We start from the raw sequence: 13,872 nt of genomic DNA, 5'->3' as shown, positions 1-13,872 counted from the left end.
TTATTTTATTTATTTTGAAGCATGTTTTATTTTTTACCTTTTTTTGTTCTGAAATATTATGTATTGTTTGAATGCAAAATCTTTGAATACACAGATCAGGGCTTCCATTTTGTTTCTTTCTTACAATGCCTGCATAGGGGGAGGCACAGGGTGGTACATAAACGTAAATGTCCTAATTAAGTTACCAGGTCAATCTGATCTTGCGTATATGTTTAAAAATTCTACTTCACAAAATGGAATGGCTTTAGAAAAGTCGTTTTGTTTTCAACAACGTAAAATCTCAAAGGAAAGTTATATTCTGTTTCAAATTTCATATTCAGTTGCAGGACATCAGAAAAACTTGTGAACATAAGATGTATCACAGTAGCAAGATTACAGAGATGGTTTTCTATAATTTTCATATATTTACACTTCTTAAAATACACCCTCCAAAAAAGCACTTCTGCATGAAAACCGACATTTGTTGGTTCATCAAAAAGCACTTATTGAACATCTATAGTAGAGAAAAGAATGTTGTACATCATTTTAATAGTTTCAACAATAATTTTCTCGACATATGCTTCCCCGTGAGAATAAATAGCATCCGTCTTCTGTAATTAGATAGCCTTAATACATGGGATGAGCGCCGTGGTTTCCTTGAGGTACAAGTGCTCTGTTTTTGGTTTTGTGTTTTTGTTTTTGTTTTTGAGAACATCATTTTTCCCTCTTACCCTGAAATAACATCTCAGATTGTGATTGTCAGGATGGCAGAAATAATCGAATGATAACATTTTCAGCATCAAATGAAGCCGTAATTCTCTAAGTTGACAGATAATTCTGCAGAACTGTTTTTATACAAATGCGGTAATTTTCTGCTTATGTAAGTATAGAAAGGTAAACATGAGATGAATGTGAAAAGTATTCTTAGCATCACATGAGTCACATACCACCAAACTGTCACTTACGAAAACGTAAATGCAGAGATATGTCAAGTGAAAGAGAATGTCACCTGCCAATCATCAACAGCCAGTGGTAGAATTGGAGGGGAAGCAGAGTCTTGGAGAAAAGCTATTATTATCCCTGAAAAGCAATTTTGTACTTCAGAGTGACTACAATAGGGTTTGATTGCGTTAATTTTATCGTCTAACGTGATGGATGATAGATCCACAGCATTGTCAAAACCTCAGCAAGCAAAATAGTTAAACAAGTTTGACTACTGGAGAAATGCAAAATAGAACGAAGCAAAAACAAAGGCCAGGGGCATCACGCTGCTGCCTCGAGCCTTCCTGTTCAGGTAGAAACAGGAAAAGCAGCGACTTATGCATCGGGAGTGCACTTAGTGCCCTACAGGGAGGCACCAGGGAAGCAGAGAACAGGTGGGAAGAGTATCAGATTTAAAATCTGAGAACTGGTTGTAGTTTCCGGTCTTCACCCAAAGTGTCCCAAGCCAGATGGTAAGAATTTGCATCATTGGATTATTCCCGAGAGCCGAGATACGGAGGCATCCTAAATGTCCGTCGATGATGAATTCTGGACGGGAAAAAATAGTTTCAGAGAGAGAGGGAGGCAAACTATAAAAGACTCTTAGATACAGACAGCAAACTGAGGGCTGATAGGGGGGCAGGGGAGAGCGGAAAATGGGTGGTGGGCTTTGAGGAGGGCACTTGTTGGGATGAGCACTGGGTGTTGTAAGTAAGCAATGAATCATGGAATCTGCCCCCGGAGCCAACAGCACACTGTATACACTGTATGTTAGCCAATTTTACAATAAATGATATCTTAAAAAATGGAAGAAAATGTGGTACATATAATGGAATATTACTCAGCCATATAAAAGAAGGAAATCCTACAATTTGTGACAGTATCAATAAATCTGAAGGATGTTATGCTGTGAGAAAGTTAGACATAGAAGGACAAGTACCGTATGATCTTCCGCTTAGGTGGAATCTAAAAATGTAGAACCCACAGAAAAAGAGAGTATAATGGTAGTTACTGTGGGCTGGAGGGTGGGGAAAAAGAGATGTTGGTCAAAGGGTAGAAACTTCCAGTTATCAGATGAGTAAGTTCTGGGGATCTAATGTACAGCATGGTGATTATAGTTAATAATATGTATTGTATACTCAAAATTTGTTCACAGAGGAGATCTTCAGGTCCTCACCGTCAAAGAAGGCAGCTCTGTGAGGTTATGGAAGTCTAATGAACTTGACTGTGCTAATCATTTCACAGTGGGTACACATATCAAAGCTTCCTGTTGTGCACCACAAGTAAATACAATTTTGTCTGTCAATCATACCCCAATAAAACCGGGGAAAAGGCACCATCGGGTAAATCATCATAGCGTTTTATGCCTTTTGGCCTAGGAGTTAGAAGAGTCAGAAGTATTTTGAAAATATTGGTCTTGTTATTGTCACCATTCTTTGTGACCGTGGGAGATGGAGCAATTTCAAAAATGAAACGCGAGCCTACACATAAAGAAGGAGCATATTCTCAATATAATGATGCTGCTTATAGAAATTTCAGGATCACCCCCGTGTGCTGACGGAGCTAACGGCAGCTGGCTGAAAGATTGGTCTGGAACTGCCATTTTGGAGTCGAGCCTAGATTTGGGTCCTGGCATTCCCTGATCCTCACTCTTGATAAGTCACCTAGAGCCATCCTTGAATCATCCTTCTTGGTTTCCTCCAACGTAAAATGCAAATAACAACGATGAGTATTTTGTAGAGCTTTTGAGGAAAGTGTGGAAATAACTTATTAAGGTTTTTAGCACCGTACATGACGAGGTAAATACTCACTGAATTAGCCACGATTCCCACGATTCCTTAATTGGAATATGTTCCCTGGGGTTTTGTTCTCCGTAACTGCTTCCCATAGGACTTTCTGTGATTCTGAAAACGCTCTGTATCTACACTGTCCAATACAATGGCCGCTGGATCCATGGCAATTGAACACGTGAAACATGACCAGTGTGACTGATGAACTAAAGTTTTTATTTGATTAATTTAAAATGCTATTTATTTACTTATTCATTTAGAGAGAGTGGGGGCAAGCAGGGGAGGGGCAGAGAGAGAGGAAGAGAGAGAATTCCAAGCAGGCTTCACATTGTCAGCTCAGAGCCCCACACGGGGCTCGATCTCGCGAACCGTGGGATCGTGACCTGAACCACAATCACGAGTCTGACGTTTACCCACCTGAGCCACCCAGGCACCCCTTCATTAACTTTAAATTGAAATAGCCACATGTGGCTTCTGGCTACTGTATCAGACCTTGGCAGGCTGGCGTCTATCCTCATTCAACACTGTCTCCCAGGGTGATCCCTCCTACATCCACAGCCTGGGCGTGGTCACCTGCACCCAGGCGTCTCCATCTCACCACAACACAGTATCTAATATTTTTGGGACACTTTTTAGGTGCCAGGCATTTCTGAGAGCTCTGCATACAGTATGTCATTCCAGCCGCGCAGCACCCTCGTTCCGTAAATACAATTATTCTAGCTACGTCGCAGATGAGAAAAACAGGAACAAGCTGATTCATGTTTGAATGCGAAGTTAAACAAAATAACCTTCATAGCTAATGCGATGACCTGGGCACATGAGCCCAAGTTAAATGCTTCGCCTAAGGACATGGCTATTTCTGACAAAGCTGGGACCAGCATGCAGGCAGGTTTCCTGCTTTTCATCCAGTTCTGATTTCCACTCTGCTACCGGTGGAACGGACGCCCTGCTGTGTCAGCACAAGTACGAAAACCTCCACGAGCAACTAGGGATCCGGGCAAAGCTTACTCAGGAAATAGGGGAGAGGGGGTAGAAAGGATGCTAAAAAATAAAACTAAGTTTGTTAGGCAAAGTGCTAGAATTCTGTGTGACCAGTTCTGAGTTTATAAAGACTATGTCTCTCTCTCTCTTTCTCTCTCTCTCTGAAACGCACACATAGAGATGCATCTTAAAGTTATAATAAAATGGGACTTTTCAATGTGTACTTTAAGGGAACCAGGTTAGAAATGAGACTTTTCTAGATTGTCTAACTAAAAGTCTAACTGCCCATCGGACCTTTGAAGACTTTTAGCTCTCTGATTGTACGGGATGCCAGACTGTAATTTGACTTCAATTTGAATAGCGTGCAGAACATGTTTGAGAAGAAGTCAACGAAACTCAAAGAAAGACACCAGGGAGAGAGAGTGCAACGAGATGTTGATGCTTCCTTTTGTTCAATTTTAGAGAATCAAATGTCTCTTGAAGCTAGAAAGGACATGGAAAAGGTCATTTCCCAGCCAGTATAACAAGGCTATATTCAATCTTAGAAACATCAGAGAATATAATTTTCTTCTAAGAGCTTATGCCTCTTTTTTCTATCCCCCAAGCACTAGTATGTGCACTGGTAAGAGGTTAAATGTAATAAAAATAATTAAACATTTTGCAAGTAATTTGACACGGTGTCATAATCATCTGAAATTCACAAAGAAACAACTCAATTGGCCAGATTTACCAAAGGAAAAATACCAGCTTTCTTTTCTAGCAAACTGTGAACTGATTTAAAAATTTTTTTCAAATGTCATCCAATCTCTTAAGTAGTATTTAACTTAAAATTATTCTGTCGTTAGGGACACCTGGGTGGCTCAGTCCGTTGAGCGTCCGACTTCGGCACAGGTCATGATCTCACTGCTCATGGGTTTGAGCCCCGTGTCGGGCTCTGTGCTGACAGCTCAGAGCCTGGAGCCTGCTTCGGATTCTGTGCCTCCCTCTCTCTCTGCCCCTCCCTCGCTCGCACTCTCTGTCTCTTTCTCTCTCAAATATAAAAAAATAAAACATAAAAAAATTAAAATATTCCATCATTAGTATTATAAACCTCAAGGTAGAAAGATGATAATTGTGTCTAGAAATATTTCTTCAGAATGAGAGAAAATATTCATATTCTGGCAAGGAAAACTTGCGTGTAACTACAGAAAAGTAAGTTTTCTGTTTTTTATACAAATACGCAAATTTGTGTATAGTGCCTACACACCTTTAAAATATCTTGTCACATTTTGTATTTTCACAAATATATTAGCCAAAATGAGCAGTAATCTTTTTTATGATGTGTATTTATTTATTTTTGGGAGAGCGAGCATGAACGGGGGAGCGGCAAAGAGAGAGGGAGTGAGAGAATCCCAAGCGGGCTCAGCACTGCCAGCACAGAGCCCGATACCCGGCTCGATCTCATGAACCGAGAGGTCATGACCTGAGGTGGAATCAAGAGTCAGCCATTTAACCGATTGAGCCACCCGGGCACCCGGAGCAGTAATCTTTTTACCTTTGAATGAGCTGTGGCTCTATTTAACCGACTGCAAAAGCTAGTGAGCATCACTTGACAGTTTGGACTGAGTCCTGATATGAAGCTGGACATGGGGGTGCAAAGCTACGAGGTTCTGATTCATTGACCAGAGTTCATTATTTGGGAGCACTCCTAATACACTCAGGGCATGTGTCATGTGCAGAATTTAAAGACACGCAGAATTAGATCATCCTGGCCTCTGCCTTCATGTTGCTACTTCTCTATTCCCCTTGTATAAAGTAAGCACACCAACCGACTCTATAATAATCTCTTTGAAGAAGCCTTTTGACCACATCCATTGATTTGGGGAAGCTGACCCTCCAGATACACATGACAAACTAGCCACGTCTCTATCACTACCTTTACCATAGGATCACAATAAAGTAATCTCTCCGTACACCTGCGCCTTTCACCAAGCTTAGAGATGCTTAATAGCAGAAGGTGAATGTCAATCATCTTCCAATCCCAGATACCTAAATGCTAATTTGACACTTAGTAACGGCTTAGTTAAATTCTGCTGGGAAAAACAACAAGTAGATGAAACAACGAATGGGTGAATGGATATGAATTTGACCGTCATAAAGACTAACGTAACATGTAACTTCAGCTTTGTGTGAAAGAATTAGAAACCAAAATACTTCATGATCTGTCTTCTACCGAGAGTTTTAGGCCCTTCCAGCATTCAAAGACAATTTAGAAATTTAAGTGCATTTATGTTTTCAACGTTGCTCTTAGGAAATCTCTATTATTCCATTGCAATTGACTTTTATTCCTCCACTGAGTCTCCATTACCCCATCAAAGGGGACCATGGGCAGGTCTTCTCAAACCATAATCAACCAAATCATTATTGTGACTCAGAAGAACATGTGGGTTGGAGACACAACCACAGTGCTGCCTGAGAATATGGAGCTGCACCAGGTACCGGGGCTGAGGATCCGGCGTGTGATGGGGTGAGGTGGTGATGATGGGACTGATTGAAGCTCCACAGCAGCAAAAGGGAATGAAAGATCGGAGAAGGAAAACTGCTTCCTGCCTGAAGAGCAGCGAAAATGGAAGAAACCCCCCTCTCTTCTTTCCGCTTTTCCTTCTATACTTTGCTCATGATGCATGAGATGCAGCCAGAGAGCTCTCTAGAACTCTCCACCTTACAGCTTGCTGCTGGGCCCGGGATTACACGGTCCTGAATGAACTCAGTTCTAAGACTACTCAGGCTTCTGTCATACCACAGGATACATCTCTGCTAAATTCAAAAGCTACAAATTAAAGAATAATGTTTATAGGATAACAACGGCAGAAGACATTCTCGATTGATGGGGAATGGCTTTCTAAGCATCAGTCAATGCAAGAATTCTTAAAAGATAAATAGACGACCATTTTTTAAACTTTTTCATATCAAAATGATCCAAATATTGTAAAAGGACAGAGAAAGTGGAGAAATGCAGTTTGTACAAGTATAATTGACAAATTCTGGCAAAGAGAGGTTATAAGATCAATAAAGAAACCCATCATGCACTCATTAGTCTCTCCAGTGCACAATGCAGAAACCATGCTTGGTCTTTCCCGTCCTTCAGATGCATAACCCGGTTCTTTCCACCTCCCCCCTCAGAGCGCTCTGACAGGTGCTGTGGTGGAGAAGCCACATCCCTCCCTCCATCCTGAGGTCCCTCTTCCTCCCTGGGACAGGCACCTAGCTTGCATCTGATGGCGACCTTATTTTTTCTTTCTTTTTTCTTTAGGAACTTATTAGTTCGTTAATTCCTCTCCAAATACATTACCTCCATGGATGACATTTTTTACAATGCCTCACATTACAATTTATTTTAAATTCCAGGCACTTTAATACTTTCGACAATGCAGTGGGTGCTGTGGCGTATATGCGGATTCTTTTTCAGAACTGAGGTAGTCATTCTTCTTCCACTTGTCAGGAGTTTTGGCTGCTGAAGATTCATGTCTGATTTCTTCTCTGGAATTCGCCCTTGGCCAATGGGAGCTGCCTTACTCAAGGTTAGATCCTTGAGGTGAGGGAAGCCCACCCCCAATGGCTGGTCCAAATGGGTGTAGGAGGACCTCAGAGGAGGACCTCTGTGCCTCAATTAGGGACATCCCTCAAGAGCCATTTCGGTGTGTGACTGACTCCTGTCTACCTATCAGACAGAAGTCCCAGCAGTTAGGAGCTCTGCAGGACGGAGCGTGATGTTCTGTTGGGATACTGTTTGGGGCTCATTAGTGGTTCAGAGCGGCCTTACGCACTGTCTCAGGTTTTTACTCCCCTGCCACTCTATCCAAAGGAATACATGTTGTTTCCTTTACGGCACCTAAACTTCCAGAAGCATCTTGTTTATGTTCTCCTTCACTCCTTGCTGCCTTCTCCCTTTTGCAAGGATTATGTCTCCCTGTTTCCTACCCTCTTCCCTGCCCCTCTGTGGCAGCATGGAAGCTACACGTGACACTCCCTTCGAGAAAGGGCTTCAGCTCTCCCTGTAGTGAGTGCAGAGAGCAGACACTTCAGCAACGGTCCTGGGATCCACCTTCTCTGGAAACTCTTAACCAGTGGTTGAGTGTGGTGGTGACCCCAGGATGGGCCGTTTCTGCCCAGGGCAGCACAACTACCAGCCTGTGCCCGGGGGCTCCTTGCTGGGCTGGCCAAGGATTCAGCTCAGGTTCCTGGGGGGGGTGGGTCCCTCCCTGACCAATCCTGTTCCCCCCGCATCCCCTCACAGGCACGTTAGATGTTAGATCAGCATCCTAACCAATCTGAAGGTTGTGCTACTGTTGCCCTCCTCCCACGTTTATTGCTTTGCGGCATCCCTCCTGATCCCCAGTAAACCCACAGGCTGCTTGCAAACCGCCTCATCTCAGCATCTGCCCCCCTCCACCGGAGGACATAACAGGCAAAACTGGGCACAGCAAGGGACAAATAATAAGAATTAATGGCTTTTGCGGCTTGAATAAGTCAGAACCACTAAAACCACACTTAAGAAAAATGCAAAGAAGGAAAAGCAAATTCATGAAAGAAACCCTCTTCAAACTTACCAGGAATCAAAATAATATGACTTTGAAACAACCAAATTATCGAAATTGCAATAAAGTTCTGCTGCTGCTTTCCCGGCGTGGAGGAGCTAAGCTCTCGCACATTTAGCTGTTATTCCCAAAAATACAGTTGTGCTTTTCACACCGCACAGTCTGGTTTCATCCAAACGGCGGGCGTGGGAATTGGAGACTCAGATACGCAGTTGATAAGAATCTCACAAAAGACCTTGAAAGGGACTCAGCTCCCTCTGGGTCTCAGTCTCCCTCTCTCTGTGTCTTTGTGTCTGTCTGTCTCTCCATCTGTCTCTCACTGCATCTCTTTTTACTACTCTCTCATTTTTTTCCAGGCAATATGCGTTTAGTCCTGAAATTTAAAAAATTAAACAAAACATGTGGCGCCTAGATGGCTCAGTACGTTGAACGTCCGACTCTTGATTTCAGCTCAGGTCATGATCTCATGACCAGAGATCGTGTGAGTTCGAACCCCAGGTCTGATTCTGTGCAGACAGAACGTAACCTGCTTGGGATTCTCTCTCTTTCCCTCTCTGCCCCTCCCCTGCTCGCTCGTGCTCTCTCTCTCGCTCTCTCTCTCTCTCAAAATAAACAAATAAACTTAAAACAAACCAAAACAAAGGAACAAAAGACTTTGATGGACTAAAAAAACTATTTTAAATTTACATTAAAAAAATTTACATTTAAAAAAAACTATTTAAATTTACATTTCTTTCAGTGTGTAAGCCTAAACCCTTCCAATTCATTTAAGTAGCATCCTACATGTGAAGGTTCTCAAAAGAGTCTGTGTAGCCAAATTTTCTATATGGGTAACTCTGAAGGAAATATGCCCAAAATGCTTCCCCTGTGTCAGGAACCTCCAGTTCAGGGACCTGAAGCAGGTAATAAGTCTTTCTGAGAATGCTTGTAGATTTGGTGCTTAAAAAAAAAAAAAAAATCCGACTTTAAAATAAGGCTTTAATTTAGAAAACTCAGATCTATTATTTAAATAATCATGGGGCGCCTGGGTGGCTTGGTCGGTTGAGTGTCCGACTTTGGCTCAGGTCATGATCTCACGGTCCGTGAGTTCGAGCCCCGCGTCGGGCTCTGTGCTGACAGCTCAGAGCCTGGAGCCTGTTTCAGATTCTGTGTCTCCCTCTCTCTGTGACCCTCCCCCGTTCATGCTCGGTCTCTCTCTGTCTCAAAAATAAATAAAAACGTTTAAAAAAAATTAAAAAATAAATAAATAAATAATCATAAGACTCTCTGAGCCTCGTGTTTCCCCATTTTAAAATAAGTCTGAGAAAAAGAATATCCACCTCAAAGCTGTGAGCTCAAGCGGGACAATCTGCTAGAATATGAAGTGTGGTAAATGTCTGAGCTGTCAGCACAGAACCTGACGTGGGGCTTGAACTCACAAACCGCGAGATCATGACCTGAGCCGAAGTGAGATGCTTAACTGACTGAGCCACCCAGGGACCCTTTAATTATCTATGGTTAAGTAAGTCAGTGATCATGTAACAAAATGTGAGGGCGGGTACCTTGGAAAGTTCAATGAAACCACTTGATTTTTCTGTGTCCTTAATTTTTTTCAGGTATTATGGAGGTAGTCCTGCAGTTTAAAAACAAAACAAGACTTTCTTTTCAGGAGACTGAAAAGAAAGAAAATATTTCTCTCTTTATTCTCTCTATTTAACTTTAAAGGTCTAAAATATTTTCAGTATGAGAAGCTATTGCTATCTTTTTAAACAATACTGGGTATTTTTTAAACATTTTCAAACAAACTTGAAACAAAGTTTGAGGACAAACTTATGAGGTCGTTGACTCCTGTTGTTTATATATGATGTATCTCATTTATTATAAATGTATATGTTATATATGCAGATTAGGATACATACTAGGCAATTTAAAGACATGAAGGTGATTTATGTGATTACTGGCTGAATTTCTGTATGGACGCTTAAAAAATTGAGACTTTTAAATTTTAGATGATTATAAAATTAAATATAGATTTGGAATTAGCTTTCCTAAAATATTGCCAATCGTGATTATAATTTTATTTAGATCAGTTGTTTGTCAGACATGGAAACAGAGTGATAACCTGTAAACTTTATCTAATTTAAATTTATATTAAGTTTGAGGTACTTTCCACTCATGCACTGTGGGGGGTGTGTGTGTGTGTGTGTGTGTGTATGTGTTGGCAGGTGTGGGAGGTTCATTTTGTGAGGATATTTTTGTCTTCTTCAGCTTAGGCTGCTACAACGAAATACTAAAGACTGTGTGCCCTCTATTTCTCACAGTTCTGAAGGCTGGGAAATCCAAGATCAAGGTGCTGGCAGATCAGAATCTGTGTCGGGAGAGTCCCCTTCCTGGTCTGCAGGTGGCCACCTTCTTGTCGTGTGCTCACCGGGCAGAGAGAGATCGTGGCTCAAGAATTTTCTTCGGCCAGAGCTGAAGCTGAAGCCCTGGTGAGCACCCTACCCCCATGACCTAAGCATCGCCCAGAAGGCTCCATCTCTAAATACCACCACATTGTGAGGGTAAGGCTTCAACATGTGAATTTTAGTGGACACAATTCAGTCCATAGCAATCTATTGACTTACTATTTGAAAACATCCCCCGGGTAAATGAATGCTGATTCTGTCTAAATGTATGGTTTATAATTCCCACATAAGGGTCAGGTTACATGAGATATTACCATGAAGTATATGCAAAATGGGAAATGTCTTAATTTAAAAGCTATTAAGGATCATATTAATAAAGTTTATAACAGGTTGAACCTTGGGACCATAATGTGTCTGTTACTTGAATATAAAATATGTTTTTGTGCTCAGTATTTTTCAAAAAAAGAAATAGGTGCTTACTTTTTTAGAAAGTGATAGGTCCCTTGTCCATTTTCTTTAATTATACATTTTATTTTAGCCAAAATCTGTGCTATGCTGTTATTGTCCAGAAATATAATGCTTTTCTGTCGAAATTGTTTAGGTCTGTAGCAATTTATCATACTTTCCCCACACAGTCCTGAGTGCTTTGAATATTTTTACCTTCTTAATGTTTAAAATGAAAAATGATTTCAAAAATGATTCCCCATGCAAAAAAAAAAATATTTTCCTTTCTCAGTTTAGCCTGTTTCACTTAGCATAATACCCTCGAGGTCCATCTATGTGTTTGCAAGTGGCAAGATCTCATCTTTTTTTATGGCTGTGTATTATTCCATTCCATTTTGTGTGTGTGTGTGTGTGTGTGTGTGTGTGTGTGTGTGTGTAGACCACATTCTCTTTGTCTATTCTTCTATCAATGACACTTGGGTTGCTGCCATATTTTGGCTATTGTGATAACACTGCAGTAAACATAGGGGTGCAGATATCTTTTCAGATTAGTGTGTTACTTTTCTTTGGGTAAATACCCAGCAGTAGAATTATTAGATCATGTGGTAATTTTATGTTAATTTTTAAGGAACCTCTGTACTGTTGTCCACAGTGGCTGTACCAATTTATATTCCATCCAAAAATGCCTGAGTGTTCCTTTTTTCCTACCTTCTTGCCAATACCTGCTAGTTCTTGTGTTTTTGATTTTAGCTATTCTGACAGATGTAAAGTGATATCTCATTGTGATTTTGATTTGCATTTCCCTGAAGATGAGTCGCACCATGCATCTTTTCACATATCTGTTGACTGTCTGTATAGGGTTTTTTTTCTGTATTTATTTTTAGAAAAATGTCTTCTGCCCATTTTTAATAAGATTGTGGGGTTTTTTTTGGTTGAGTTGTGTAAGTTGTTTATCTATTTCAGCTTTTAACCACTATATCGTTTGCAAATATCTTCTCCCAGTCAGTAGGTTGCCTTCATAAAATTAGTCAGACTGAGGAAGACAAATACCATATGATTCCACTCATAAATGGAATCTAAAAAATTAATAAACAAACAAAAAGTAGAATCAGGACTATAAATATAGAGGGGCATCTTGGTGGCTCAGTCGGTTGAGCGCCCGGCTTCTGCTTAGGTCATAATCTCACAGTTCATGAGTTTGAGCCCCATGTCGGGCTCTGTGCTGACAATTCAGAGCCTGGAACCTGCTTTGGATTCTGTGTCTCCCTCTCTCTCGCTGCCCCTCCCCTGCTCATGCCCTGTCTCTCTCCGTCTCTCAAAAAAAAAAAAATGAATAAATGTTAAAAAACGTTAAAAAAAATTAGAACTAAAGAAAAAAAATAGAACTATAAATATAGAAAACAAACTGGTGGTTGCCAGAGGGGAGGATGGTGGGGGGGGGGGGGGATAGGCAAAATGGATGGAAAGGAGAGGGAGACACAGACTTCCAGTTAGGGAATGAGTACGTCATGGGAATACGGAATACAGTAAGCAGAGCATAATAAGTAAGCAGAGAAGAAGGAACACGGTCAGTGATATTGCGGTAGTGATGTAACGGGACAGAGGGGAGCTACACTTGTGGGGAACATTAGCATCGTGGATAAACTTGGCAAATCACTAAGTTGTCCACCCGAAACTAATGTAACATTGGGTGTCACCTATAGTGAAATAAAAACAAATCTAAAAACATACAGAAAACTAAAGAAAAGCTTTTCAAAATCATTTTCCAAGGCTTTTCAAACATTTAGTGAAATTCCTCCCATACGTACTCCTACTTTTTTCTTTTTTATACTTTCATTTTAAATTTGCATCAAAGTAATATATGTACATAATTCTAAAAGTCAAATAATACTATGTCTTACCAAAAAAAATGGTAGTAGCTTCTCTTAGACCCTTCTGCCTTCGTGTATTATTGATTCAAAAAGGCATTTATAGAAAATGTCTGTGATCACAAAAAACAGCTTTATAAGATATTATATGACACTCTCTAGAATTTTACATTTTTCTTTCTTTGTCAAGGCTCTTGTTGGGCATTCGCAATTATATTCCCATTAAGCCAGTCTTGTTTTTAATATCAGTGCTATTGTCATAAATAATATTTAGCATCTGTACTTTTTTATTTAAGTGTAGTTGATACCCAAGGTTACATTAGTTTCAGGTGGATGACTTAGTGATTTGCCAAGTTTACCCGTGATGCTGTGTTCACCACAAGTATAGCTGCCATCTGGCCCCTTATATCACTATCACAGTATCATTCACTGTATTCCCGATGCTCTGCCTCTATTCCTGTGACTTACTCAGTCCATAACTGAAAACCTGTATCTCCCACCTTCTTTTCCCATTTTTCCCATCTCTCAACCCCCTCCCCTCTGGCAACCATCTGCTTATTCTCTGTATGTATAGGTCTGATTCTGCTTTTTAATTATAAGTTCCTAATTAAAGTGGCATATTCTAAGACTAGTTTCTTACAATAAATGTCACTTGGTGATAAGGGACTCTGTTTGGTAGTTCAACTCAAAAACTCAAATAGTGTTATCTATGCCTTTTACGAATGTTATTAATCCATAAAATTCACGTGTATCTAATCATGTTATTTCTCTGTTTATCTGGGAATTACAAAGCATAAATGGTCGGATCAGCAATTTGACCATTTTGAAATCTTTATTATTATATAAGGTATTTGAAGGATGCAGTCTA

Source organism: Neofelis nebulosa, chromosome 11, assembly GCF_028018385.1.
Source record: "Neofelis nebulosa isolate mNeoNeb1 chromosome 11, mNeoNeb1.pri, whole genome shotgun sequence".
NCBI lineage: Eukaryota > Metazoa > Chordata > Mammalia > Carnivora > Felidae > Neofelis > Neofelis nebulosa.
Note: the sequence above shows the minus strand (reverse complement) of the source record.